Source organism: Zeugodacus cucurbitae, chromosome X (genome assembly GCF_028554725.1).
Source record: "Zeugodacus cucurbitae isolate PBARC_wt_2022May chromosome X, idZeuCucr1.2, whole genome shotgun sequence".
NCBI lineage: Eukaryota > Metazoa > Arthropoda > Insecta > Diptera > Tephritidae > Zeugodacus > Zeugodacus cucurbitae.
Window position 1 is genome coordinate 16,756,512 of NC_071672.1, and position 15,414 is coordinate 16,771,925.

The window sequence follows — 15,414 nt, forward strand, 5'->3', positions numbered from 1 at the left end:
AGACAAGACAAAACAATACAACACACGACATGACATGACATCACAAGACAAGACAAGACAGGACAAGACAAAACAACACAACACACGTCAGGACAGGACAAAACAACACAAGACAAGACAAAACAAAACAAGACAAAACAACACAACACACGTCAGGACAGGACAAGACAAGACAAGACAACACACGACAAGACAACACACGACAGGACAGGACAAGACAAGACAAGACATGACACGACAAAACAACACAAGACAAGACAAAACAACACAACACACGACATGACATTACATGAGAAAACAAGACAATACAAGACAAAACAACACAAGACAAGACAAAACAAGACAAGACAAAACAACACAACACACGTCAGGACAGGACAAAACAACACAAGACAAGACAAAACAAGACAAGACAAAACGACACAACACTCGTCAGGACAGGACAAGACAAGACAAGACAACACACGACAGGACAGGACAAGACAAGACAAGACAAGACATGACACGACAAAACAACACAAGACAAGACAAAACAACACAACACACGCCATGACATTACATGAGAAAACAAGACAATACAAGACAAGACAAGACAGGACAGGACAAGACAAAACAACACAACACACGTCAGGACAGGACAAGACAAGACAAGACAACACACGACAGGACAGGACAAGACAAGACAAGACAAGACATGACACGACAAAACAACACAAGACAAGACAAAACAACACAACACACGACATGACATTACATGAGAAAACAAGACAATACAAGACAAGACAAAACAACACAACACACGTCAGGACAGGACAAAACAACACAAGACAAGACAAAACAAGACAAGACAAAACGACACAACACTCGTCAGGACAGGACAAGACAAGACAAGACAACACACGACAGGACAGGACAAGACAAGACAAGACAAGACATGACACGACAAAACAACACAAGACAAGACAAAACAACACAACACACGACATGACATTACATGAGAAAACAAGACAATACAAGACAAGACAAGACAGGACAGGACAAGACAAAACAAGACAAGACAAGACAGGACAAGACAAAACAAGACAAGACAAAACAACACAACACACGTCAGGACAGGACAAAACAACACAAGACAAGACAAGACAAGACAAAGCAACACAAGACACATGACATAACATGACAAGACAAGACAAAACAACACAACACACGACATGACATGACATCACAAGACAAGACAAGACAGGACAAGACAAAACAACACAACACACGTCAGGACAGGACAAAACAACACAAGACAAGACAAAACAAAACAAGACAAAACAACACAACACACGTCAGGACAGGACAAGACAAGACAAGACAACACACGACAGGACAGGACAAGACAAGACAAGACAAGACAAGACATGATACGACAAAACAAGACAAGACAAGACAAGACAAGACATGACATGACATGACATGACAAGACAAAACAAGACAAGACAAAACAACACAACACACGACATGACATGACATGACAAGACAAGACAAGACAAGACAAGACAATATAAGACATGACAATACACAACAAGACAAGACAAAACAACACAACACACGACATGACAAGACAAGACAAGACAAGACAAAGCAACACAAGACACGACGTGACATGACATGACAAGGCAAGACAAAACAACACAACACACGACAGGACAGGACAAGACAAGACAAGACAAGACAAGACATGACAAGACAAAACAAGACAAGACAAGACAAGACAAGACATGACATGACATGACAAGACAAAACAAGACAAGACAAAACAACACAACACACGACATGACATGACATGACAAGACAAGACAAGACAATATAAGACATGACAATACACAACAAGACAAGACAAAACAACACAACATACGACATGACAAGACAAGACAAGACAAGACAAAGCAACACAAGACAAGACAAGACAAGACAAGACAAGACAAAGCAACACAAGACACGACATGACATGACAAGACAAGACAAAACAACACAACACACGACATGACATGACAAGACAAGACAAAGCAACACAAGACACGACATGACATGACATGACAAGACAAGACAAAACAACACAACACACGTCAGGACAGGACAAGACAAGACAAGACAAGACGAGGCAACACAAGACAAGACAATACAAGACAAGACAAGACAAAGCAACACAAGACACGACATGACATAACATGACAAGACAAGACAAAACAATACAACACACGACATGACATGACATCACAAGACAAGACAAGACAGGACAAGACAAAACAACACAACACACGTCAGGACAGGACAAAACAACACAAGACAAGACAAAACAAAACAAGACAAAACAACACAACACACGTCAGGACAGGACAAGACAAGACAAGACAACACACGACAGGACAGGACAAGACAAGACAAGACATGACACGACAAAACAACACAAGACAAGACAAAACAACACAACACACGACATGACATTACATGAGAAAACAAGACAATACAAGACAAAACAACACAAGACAAGACAAAACAAGACAAGACAAAACAACACAACACACGTCAGGACAGGACAAAACAACACAAGACAAGACAAAACAAGACAAGACAAAACGACACAACACACGTCAGGACAGGACAAGACAAGACAAGACAACACACGACAGGACAGGACAAGACAAGACAAGACAAGACATGACACGACAAAACAACACAAGACAAGACAAAACAACACAACACACGACATGACATTACATGAGAAAACAAGACAATACAAGACAAGACAAGACAGGACAGGACAAGACAAAACTAGACAAGACAAGACAGGACAAGACAAAACAAGACAAGACAAAACAACACAACACACGTCAGGACAGGACAAAACAACACAAGACAAGACAAGACAAGACATGACACGACAAAACAACACAAGACAAGACAAAACAACACAACACACGACATGACATTACATGAGAAAACAAGACAATACAAGACAAGACAAGACAGGACAGGACAAGACAAAACTAGACAAGACAAGACAGGACAAGACAAAACAAGACAAGACAAAACAACACAACACACGACATGACAAGACAAGACAAGACAAGACAAAGCAACACAAGACACGACGTGACATGACATGACAAGACAAGACAAAACAACACAACACACGACAGGACAGGACAAGACAAGACAAGACAAGACAAGACAAGACATGACACGACAAAACAACACAAGACAAGACAAAACAACACAACACACGACATGACAAGACAAGACAACACAAGACAAGACAAAACAACACAACACACGACATGACAAGACAAGACAAGACAAGACAAGACAAGACAAGACAACACACGTCAGGACAGGACAAGACAAGGCAAGACAAGACGAGGCAACACAAGACAAGACAAGACAAGACAAGACAAGACAAAGCAACACAAGACACGACATGACATGACATGACAAGACAAGACAAAACAACACAACACACGACAGGACAAGACAAGACAAGACAAGACAAGACAAGACATGACACGACAAAACAACACAAGACAAGACAATACAAAACAACACACGACAGGACAGGACAAGACAAGACAAGACGAGGCAACACAAGACAAGACAATACAAGACAAGACAAAGCAACACAAGACACGACATGACATAACATGACAAGACAAGACAAAGCAACACAAGACACGACGTGACATGACATGACAAGGCAAGACAAAACAACACAACACACGACAGGACAGGACAAGACAAGACAAGACAAGACAAGACATGACAAGACAAAACAAGACAAGACAAGACAAGACAAGACATGACATGACATGACAAGACAAAACAAGACAAGACAAAACAACACAACACACGACATGACATGACATGACAAGACAAGACAAGACAATATAAGACATGACAATACACAACAAGACAAGACAAAACAACACAACATACGACATGACAAGACAAGACAAGACAAGACAAAGCAACACAAGACAAGACAAGACAAGACAAGACAAGACAAAGCAACACAAGACACGACATGACATGACATGACAAGACAAGACAAAACAACACAACACACGACATGACATGACAAGACAAGACAAAGCAACACAACACACGACATGACATTACATGAGAAAACAAGACAATACAAGACAAGACAAGACAGGACAGGACAAGACAAAACAAGACAAGACAAGACAGGACAAGACAAAACAAGACAAAACAAGACAAGACAAAACAACACAACACACGTCAGGACAGGACAAGACAAGGCAAGACAAGACGAGGCAACACAAGACAAGACAAGACAAGACAAGACAAGACAAAGCAACACAAGACACGACATGACATGACATGACAAGACAAGACAAAACAACACAACACACGACAGGACAAGACAAGACAAGACAAGACAAGACAAGACATGACACGACAAAACAACACAAGACAAGACAATACAAAACAACACACGACAGGACAGGACAAGACAAGACAAGACGAGGCAACACAAGACAAGACAATACAAGACAAGACAAAGCAACACAAGACACGACATGACATAACATGACAAGACAAGACAAAGCAACACAAGACACGACGTGACATGACATGACAAGGCAAGACAAAACAACACAACACACGACAGGACAGGACAAGACAAGACAAGACAAGACAAGACATGACAAGACAAAACAAGACAAGACAAGACAAGACAAGACATGACATGACATGACAAGACAAAACAAGACAAGACAAAACAACACAACACACGACATGACATGACATGACAAGACAAGACAAGACAATATAAGACATGACAATACACAACAAGACAAGACAAAACAACACAACATACGACATGACAAGACAAGACAAGACAAGACAAAGCAACACAAGACAAGACAAGACAAGACAAGACAAGACAAAGCAACACAAGACACGACATGACATGACATGACAAGACAAGACAAAACAACACAACACACGACATGACATGACAAGACAAGACAAAGCAACACAACACACGACATGACATTACATGAGAAAACAAGACAATACAAGACAAGACAAGACAGGACAGGACAAGACAAAACAAGACAAGACAAGACAGGACAAGACAAAACAAGACAAAACAAGACAAGACAAAACAACACAACACACGTCAGGACAGGACAAAACAACACAAGACAAGACAAGACAAGACAAAGCAACACAAGACACATGACATAACATGACAAGAAAAGACAAAACAACACAACACACGACATGACATGACATCACAAGACAAGACAAGACAGGACAAGACAAAACAACACAACACACGTCAGGACAGGACAAAACAACACAAGACAAGACAAAACAAAACAAGACAAAACAACACAACACACGTCAGGACAGGACAAGACAAGACAAGACAACACACGACAGGACAGGACAAGACAAGACAAGACAAGACAAGACATGATACGACAAAACAAGACAAGACAAGACAAGACAAGACATGACATGACATGACATGACAAGACAAAACAAGACAAGACAAAACAACACAACACACGACATGACATGACATGACAAGACAAGACAAGACAAGACAAGACAATATAAGACATGACAATACACAACAAGACAAGACAAAACAACACAACACACGACATGACAAGACAAGACAAGACAAAGCAACACAAGACACGACGTGACATGACATGACAAGACAAGACAAAACAACACAACACACGACAGGACAGGACAAGACAAGACAAGACAAGACAAGACATGACAAGACAAAACAAGACAAGACAAGACAAGACAAGACATGACATGACATGACAAGACAAAACAAGACAAGACAAAACAACACAACACACGACATGACATGACATGACAAGACAAGACAAGACAAGACAAGACAATATAAGACATGACAATACACAACAAGACAAGACAAAACAACACAACACACGACATGACAAGACAAGACAAGACAAGACAAAGCAACACAAGACACGAATTGACATGACATGACAAGACAAGACAAAACAACACAACACACGACAGGACAGGACAAGACAAGACAAGACATGACACGACAAAACAACACAAGACAAGACAAAACAACACAACACACGACATGACAAGACAAGACAAAACAACACAACACACGTCAGGACAGGACAAGACAAGACAAGACAAGATGAGGCACCACAAGACAAGACAAGACAAGACAAGACAAGACAAAGCAACACAAGACACGACATGACTTGACATGACATAACATGACAAGACAAGACAAAACAATACAACACACGACATGACATGACATCACAAGACAAGACAAGACAGGACAAGACAAAACAAGACAAGACAAAACAACACAACACACGTCAGGACAGGACAAAACAACACAAGACAAGACAAGACAAGACAAAGCAACACAAGACACATGACATAGCATGACAAGAAAAGACAAAACAACACAACACACGACATGACATGACATCACAAGACAAGACAAGACAGGACAAGACAAAACAACACAACACACGTCAGGACAGGACAAAACAACACAAGACAAGACAAAACAAAACAAGACAAAACAACACAACACACGTCAGGACAGGACAAGACAAGACAAGACAACACACGACAGGACAGGACAAGACAAGACAAGACAAGACAAGACATGATACGACAAAACAAGACAAGACAAGACAAGACAAGACAAGACATGACATGACATGACATGACAAGACAAAACAAGACAAGACAAAACAACACAACACACGACATGACATGACATGACAAGACAAGACAAGACAAGACAAGACAATATAAGACATGACAATACACAACAAGACAAGACAAAACAACACAACACACGACATGACAAGACAAGACAAGACAAAGCAACACAAGACACGACGTGACATGACATGACAAGACAAGACAAAACAACACAACACACGACAGGACAGGACAAGACAAGACAAGACAAGACAAGACATGACAAGACAAAACAAGACAAGACAAGACAAGACAAGACATGACATGACATGACAAGACAAAACAAGACAAGACAAAACAACACAACACACGACATGACATTACATGAGAAAACAAGACAATACAAGACAAGACAAGACAGGACAGGACAAGACAAAACAAGACAAGACAAGACAGGACAAGACAAAACAAGACAAGACAAAACAACACAACACACGTCAGGACAGGACAAAACAACACAAGACAAGACAAGACAAGACAAAGCAACACAACACACGACATGACATTACATGAGAAAACAAGACAATACAAGACAAGACAAGACAGGACAGGACAAGACAAAACAAGACAAGACAAGACAGGACAAGACAAAACAAGACAAGACAAAACAACACAACACACGTCAGGACAGGACAAAACAACACAAGACAAGACAAGACAAGACAAAGCAACACAAGACACATGACATAACATGACAAGAAAAGACAAAACAACACAACACACGACATGACATGACATCACAAGACAAGACAAGACAGGACAAGACAAAACAACACAACACACGTCAGGACAGGACAAAACAACACAAGACAAGACAAAACAAAACAAGACAAAACAACACAACACACGTCAGGACAGGACAAGACAAGACAAGACAACACACGACAGGACAGGACAAGACAAGACAAGACAAGACAAGACATGATACGACAAAACAAGACAAGACAAGACAAGACAAGACATGACATGACATGACATGACAAGACAAAACAAGACAAGACAAAACAACACAACACACGACATGACATGACATGACAAGACAAGACAAGACAAGACAAGACAATATAAGACATGACAATACACAACAAGACAAGACAAAACAACACAACACACGACATGACAAGACAAGACAAGACAAAGCAACACAAGACACGACGTGACATGACATGACAAGACAAGACAAAACAACACAACACACGACAGGACAGGACAAGACAAGACAAGACAAGACAAGACATGACAAGACAAAACAAGACAAGACAAGACAAGACAAGACATGACATGACATGACAAGACAAAACAAGACAAGACAAAACAACACAACACACGACATGACATGACATGACAAGACAAGACAAGACAAGACAAGACAATATAAGACATGACAATACACAACAAGACAAGACAAAACAACACAACACACGACATGACAAGACAAGACAAGACAAGACAAAGCAACACAAGACACGAATTGACATGACATGACAAGACAAGACAAAACAACACAACACACGACAGGACAGGACAAGACAAGACAAGACATGACACGACAAAACAACACAAGACAAGACAAAACAACACAACACACGACATGACAAGACAAGACAAAACAACACAACACACGTCAGGACAGGACAAGACAAGACAAGACAAGATGAGGCAACACAAGACAAGACAAGACAAGACAAGACAAGACAAAGCAACACAAGACACGACATGACTTGACATGACATAACATGACAAGACAAGACAAAACAATACAACACACGACATGACATGACATCACAAGACAAGACAAGACAGGACAAGACAAAACAACACAACACACGTCAGGACAGGACAAAACAACACAAGACAAGACAAAACAAAACAAGACAAAACAACACAACACACGTCAGGACAGGACAAGACAAGACAAGACAACACACGACAAGACAACACACGACAGGACAGGACAAGACAAGACAAGACATGACACGACAAAACAACACAAGACAAGACAAAACAACACAACACACGACATGACATTACATGAGAAAACAAGACAATACAAGACAAAACAACACAAGACAAGACAAAACAAGACAAGACAAAACAACACAACACACGTCAGGACAGGACAAAACAACACAAGACAAGACAAAACAAGACAAGACAAAACGACACAACACTCGTCAGGACAGGACAAGACAAGACAAGACAACACACGACAGGACAGGACAAGACAAGACAAGACAAGACATGACACGACAAAACAACACAAGACAAGACAAAACAACACAACACACGCCATGACATTACATGAGAAAACAAGACAATACAAGACAAGACAAGACAGGACAGGACAAGACAAAACAACACAACACACGTCAGGACAGGACAAGACAAGACAAGACAACACACGACAGGACAGGACAAGACAAGACAAGACATGACACGACAAAACAACACAAGACAAGACAAAACAACACAACACACGACATGACATTACATGAGAAAACAAGACAATACAAGACAAGACAAGACAGGACAGGACAAGACAAAACAAGACAAGACAAGACAGGACAAGACAAAACAAGACAAGACAAAACAACACAACACACGTCAGGACAGGACAAAACAACACAAGACAAGACAAGACAAGACAAAGCAACACAAGACACATGACATAACATGACAAGACAAGACAAAACAACACAACACACGACATGACATGACATCACAAGACAAGACAAGACAGGACAAGACAAAACAACACAACACACGTCAGGACAGGACAAAACAACACAAGACAAGACAAAACAAAACAAGACAAAACAACACAACACACGTCAGGACAGGACAAGACAAGACAAGACAACACACGACAGGACAGGACAAGACAAGACAAGACAAGACAAGACATGATACGACAAAACAAGACAAGACAAGACAAGACAAGACATGACATGACATGACATGACAAGACAAAACAAGACAAGACAAAACAACACAGCACACGACATGACATGACATGACAAGACAAGACAAGACAAGACAAGACAATATAAGACATGACAATACACAACAAGACAAGACAAAACAACACAACACACGACATGACAAGACAAGACAAGACAAGACAAAGCAACACAAGACACGACGTGACATGACATGACAAGGCAAGACAAAACAACACAACACACGACAGGACAGGACAAGACAAGACAAGACAAGACAAGACATGACAAGACAAAACAAGACAAGACAAGACAAGACAAGACATGACATGACATGACAAGACAAAACAAGACAAGACAAAACAACACAACACACGACATGGCATGACATGACAAGACAAGACAAGACAATATAAGACATGACAATACACAACAAGACAAGACAAAACAACACAACATACGACATGACAAGACAAGACAAGACAAGACAAAGCAACACAAGACAAGACAAGACAAGACAAGACAAGACAAAGCAACACAAGACACGACATGACATGACATGACAAGACAAGACAAAACAACACAACACACGACATGACATGACAAGACAAGACAAAGCAACACAAGACACGACATGACATGACAAGACAAGACAAGACAAAACAACACAACACACGTCAGGACAGGACAAGACAAGACAAGACAAGACGAGGCAACACAAGACAAGACAATACAAGACAAGACAAGACAAAGCAACACAAGACACGACATGACATAACATGACAAGACAAGACAAAACAATACAACACACGACATGACATGACATCACAAGACAAGACAAGACAGGACAAGACAAAACAACACAACACACGTCAGGACAGGACAAAACAACACAAGACAAGACAAAACAAAACAAGACAAAACAACACAACACACGTCAGGACAGGACAAGACAAGACAAGACAACACACGACAGGACAGGACAAGACAAGACAAGACATGACACGACAAAACAACACAAGACAAGACAAAACAACACAACACACGACATGACATTACATGAGAAAACAAGACAATACAAGACAAAACAACACAAGACAAGACAAAACAAGACAAGACAAAACAACACAACACACGTCAGGACAGGACAAAACAACACAAGACAAGACAAAACAAGACAAGACAAAACGACACAACACACGTCAGGACAGGACAAGACAAGACAAGACAACACACGACAGGACAGGACAAGACAAGACAAGACAAGACATGACACGAGAAAACAACACAAGACAAGACAAAACAACACAACACACGACATGACATTACATGAGAAAACAAGACAATACAAGACAAGACAAGACAGGACAGGACAAGACAAAACTAGACAAGACAAGACAGGACAAGACAAAACAAGACAAGACAAAACAACACAACACACGTCAGGACAGGACAAAACAACACAAGACAAGACAAGACAAGACATGACACGACAAAACAACACAAGACAAGACAAAACAACACAACACACGACATGACATTACATGAGAAAACAAGACAATACAAGACAAGACAAGACAGGACAGGACAAGACAAAACTAGACAAGACAAGACAGGACAAGACAAAACAAGACAAGACAAAACAACACAACACACGACATGACAAGACAAGACAAGACAAGACAAAGCAACACAAGACACGACGTGACATGACATGACAAGACAAGACAAAACAACACAACACACGACAGGACAGGACAAGACAAGACAAGACAAGACAAGACATGACACGACAAAACAACACAAGACAAGACAAAACAACACAACACACGACATGACAAGACAAGACAAGACAAGACAAGACAAAACAACACAACACACGACATGACAAGACAAGACAAGACAAGACAAGACAAGACAAGACAACACACGTCAGGACAGGACAAGACAAGGCAAGACAAGACGAGGCAACACAAGACAAGACAAGACAAGACAAGACAAGACAAAGCAACACAAGACACGACATGACATGACATGACAAGACAAGACAAAACAACACAACACACGACAGGACAAGACAAGACAAGACAAGACAAGACAAGACATGACACGACAAAACAACACAAGACAAGACAATACAAAACAACACACGACAGGACAGGACAAGACAAGACAAGACAAGACAAGATAAGTCATGACAAGACAAAGCAAGACAAGACAAGACAAGACAAGACAAGACAAGACAAGACAAGACAAGACAAGACAAGACAAGACAAGACAAGACAAGACAAGACAAGACAAGACAAGACAAGACAAGACAAGACAAGACAAGACAAGACAAGACAAGACATGACAAGATAAGACAAGACAAAGCAACACAAGACACGACAAGACAAGACAATACAAGACAAGACAAGACAAGACAAGACAAGACAAGACAAGACAAGACAAGACAAGACAAGACAAGACAAGACAAGACAAGACAAGACAAGACAAGACAAGACAAGACATGACAAGACAAAACAAAACAAGACAAAACAAAACAAGACAAGACAAAAAAAGACAAGACAAGACAAGACAAGACATGACAAGACAAAACAAAACAAGACAAAACAAAACAAGACAAGACAAGACAAGACAAGACAAGACAAGACATGACAAGACAAAACAAGACAAGACAAGACATGACAAGACATGACATGGCATGACATGACAAGACAAAACAAGACAAGACAAAACAACCCAACACACGACATGACATGACATGACAAGACAAGACGAGACAAGACAAGACAATATAAGACATGACAATACACAACAAGACAAGACAAAACAACACAACACACGACATGACAAGACAAGACAAGACAAGACAAAGCAACACAAGACACGACGTGACATGACATGACAAGACAAGACAAAACAACACAACACACGACAGGACAGGACAAGACAAGACAAGACAAGACAAGACATGACACGACAAAACAACACAAGACAAGACAAAACAACACAACACACGACATGACAAGACAAGACAAAACAACTCAACACACGTCAGGACAGGACAAGACAAGACAAGACAAGACGAGGCAACACAAGACAAGACAAGACAAGACAAGACAAAGCAACACAAGACACGACATGACATGACATGACAAGACAAGACAAAACAACACAACACACGACATGACATGACAAGACAAGACAAAGCAACACAAGACACGACATGACATGACATGACAAGACAAGACAAAACAACACAACACACGTCAGGACAGGACAAGACAAGACAAGACAAGACGAGGCAACTCAAGACAAGACAATACAAGACAAGACAAGACAAAGCAACACAAGACACGACATGACATAACATGACAAGACAAGACAAAACAATACAACACACGACATGACATGACATCACAAGACAAGACAAGACAGGACAAGACAAAACAACACAACACACGTCAGGACAGGACAAAACAACACAAGACAAGACAAAACAAAACAAGACAAAACAACACAACACACGTCAGGACAGGACAAGACAAGACAAGACAACACACGACAGGACAGGACAAGACAAGACAAGACATGACACGGCAAAACAACACAAGACAAGACAAAACAACACAACACACGACATGACATTACATGAGAAAACAAGACAATACAAGACAAAACAACACAAGACAAGACAAAACAAGACAAGACAAAACAACACAACACACGTCAGGACAGGACAAAACAACACAAGACAAGACAAAACAAGACAAGACAAAACGACACAACACTCGTCAGGACAGGACAAGACAAGACAAGACAACACACGACAGGACAGGACAAGACAAGACAAGACAAGACATGACACGACAAAACAACACAAGACAAGACAAAACAACACAACACACGACATGACATTACATGAGAAAACAAGACAATACAAGACAAGACAAGACAGGACAGGACAAGACAAAACAAGACAAGACAAGACAGGACAAGACAAAACAAGACAAGACAAAACAACACAACACACGTCAGGACAGGACAAAACAACACAAGACAAGACAAGACAAGACAAAGCAACACAAGACACATGACATAACATGACAAGACAAGACAAAACAACACAACACACGACATGACATGACATCACAAGACAAGACAAGACAGGACAAGACAAAACAACACAACACACGTCAGGACAGGACAAAACAACACAAGACAAGACAAAACAAAACAAGACAAAACAACACAACACACGTCAGGACAGGACAAGACAAGACAAGACAACACACGACAGGACAGGACAAGACAAGACAAGACATGATACGACAAAACAAGACAAGACAAGACAAGACAAGACATGACATGACATGACATGACAAGACAAAACAAGACAAGACAAAACAACACAACACACGACATGACATGACATGACAAGACAAGACAAGACAAGACAAGACAATATAAGACATGACAATACACAACAAGACAAGACAAAACAACACAACACACGACATGACAAGACAAGACAAGACAAGACAAAGCAACACAAGACACGACGTGACATGACATGACAAGACAAGACAAAACAACACAACACACGACAGGACAGGACAAGACAAGACAAGACAAGACATGACAAGACAAAACAAGACAAGACAAGACAAGACAAGACATGACATGACATGACAAGACAAAACAAGACAAGACAAAACAACACAACACACGACATGACATGACATGACAAGACAAGACAAGACAAGACAATATAAGACATGACAATACACAACAAGACAAGACAAAACAACACAACACACGACATGACAAGACAAGACAAGACAAGACAAAGCAACACAAGACACGACGTGACATGACATGACAAGACAAGACAAAACAACACAACACACGACAGGACAGGACAAGACAAGACAAGACAAGACAAGACAAGACATGACACGACAAAACAACACAAGACAAGACAAAACAACACAACACACGACATGACAAGACAAGACAAAACAACACAACACACGTCAGGACAGGACAAGACAAGACCAGACAAGACGAGGCAACACAAGACAAGACAAGACAAGACAAGACAAGACAAAGCAACACAAGACACGACATGACATGACATGACATAACATGACAAGACAAGACAAAACAATACAACACACGACATGACATGACATCACAAGACAAGACAAGACAGGACAAGACAAAACAACACAACACACGTCAGGACAGGACAAAACAACACAAGACAAGACAAAACAAAACAAGACAAAACAACACAACACACGTCAGGACAGGACAAGGCAAGACAAGACAACACACGACAAGACAACACACGACAGGACAGGACAAGACAAGACAAGACATGACACGACAAAACAACACAAGACAAGACAAAACAACACAACACACGACATGACATTACATGAGAAAACAAGACAATACAAGACAAAACAACACAAGACAAGACAAAACAACACAACACACGTCAGGACAGGACAAAACAACACAAGACAAGACAAAACAAGACAAGACAAAACGACACAACACTCGTCAGGACAGGACAAGACAAGACAAGACAACACACGACAGGACAGGACAAGACAAGACAAGACAAGACATGACACGACAAAACAAC